We start from the raw sequence: 1,487 nt of genomic DNA, 5'->3' as shown, positions 1-1,487 counted from the left end.
AGCATCAGCTAATTTTTCATCTCCCTTCTTTAGATTTGGAGCCTCAGAAATCATTAGGTATTTTTGCTACAAACTTCTGCATACTTGTTTATTAATTTAATTCATACTTTCATCTATCAGCAAATATTTAGAGTGCCTGTATGTGTTGGACACCAAAAAGGGTAGATTACCAAAGAAAGAGATAATTTGCTGATGTTTATACTTCTATACATTTAGGTTCCAAAAGTGAGTAAAAATGATTTTTTAGAAAAAAGCCCTGGAACAGTATTAAGACTCTGATGCCCTATTTTCTTGATGAGCCTTCTTTGACCAGCTGTGCTGCAGGTCACGTTAGAACATACAGTGAAGTAGTGTGCATTTTAGTGCACATTCAATGACTTTTTTATTTATTTTTTGGAGGGGAGGTAATTAGGTTTATATTTATATATATATATATATATATATATATATATATATATATATATATATTTAATGGAAGTACTGGGAATTGAACACAGGACCTCGTGCATGCTAAGCATGCACTCTACCACTGAGCTATCCCCTCCCCCTCTTTAATGACTATTGATAACGATGGTGATGATGATGATGACAGTGATCTCAGGGACAAGGATAAAGTGATCATGGAGCCTTGCAGTTTGTGGTAAACAATGGCAATTACATAGCAACTTCTGTTGTTGTTGGCCTCTAGGCAAGTGCCTGAAAACATTAATTAACTGGAGAGCCTGCTGCAAAGTCTCTTGGTAAGAGGCAGCTCTTAATCCAGACAAACAGTAGAAATCGGTAGTAGCTGGATGTCTGGAATAAACCATAAATTGCATGAATTACAGTGTTTTATGGTAATGACCAATCTCCAGATCTCTTTGGAGGGTTTCAGGGTGAGGTCAATGTGGTAGTGAGAACTGGGCAGGGTCAGCGTGGACTCTAGAGTTTGATTCAGCAGCCACTGAGCTGCATCTTTGATGAATCACCATGGCGTTGGATCCCAGTGGTCCCACGGCTTTTGCTGTTGTTAGATCATGGGTAATTGATAACAGGACTATGAGTCAAGTACAAAGGAGGAATATCTGCTGTAATAGTGTTACCGAAGAACCTGGATCTGTTGCAAAAACTGGGGCTTGTCTGTTCCCATCTCACATAAATTATTTGTTGGAGGGATGGATGAATGCTTGCTTCTCAGATTACTAGGGTGATAGAATCCTTGGCCAGCCTAACAGACTCAGATTTTATCCACAAATGTATAAAATCTTATGTAATGTGTTCTGATATGGCATATTAGCTAAGCCCATTTTCTTTATATTCTAAATTATTTCACACAGGGGGCTAATTTAAATCATATACCAAGCAAAACAAGGTCACTTGATATGAATCTGTCCTCCCAAGTCTTGGGCGAGAATCTGCCCCCCCAGATTTGGGCCTTTGGAATGTTTCTTTTAAACTAAGACTTGAATGAAGACATGAAACATTACCAATATTGTTTTGTTACTTGC

The sequence above is a fragment of the Camelus bactrianus genome, chromosome 2 (assembly GCF_048773025.1).
Source record: "Camelus bactrianus isolate YW-2024 breed Bactrian camel chromosome 2, ASM4877302v1, whole genome shotgun sequence".
In the NCBI taxonomy this organism is placed as follows: Eukaryota; Metazoa; Chordata; class Mammalia; order Artiodactyla; family Camelidae; genus Camelus; species Camelus bactrianus.
The sequence above is the reverse complement of the archived record's forward strand: the minus strand, read 5'-3'. Positions refer to the sequence as shown.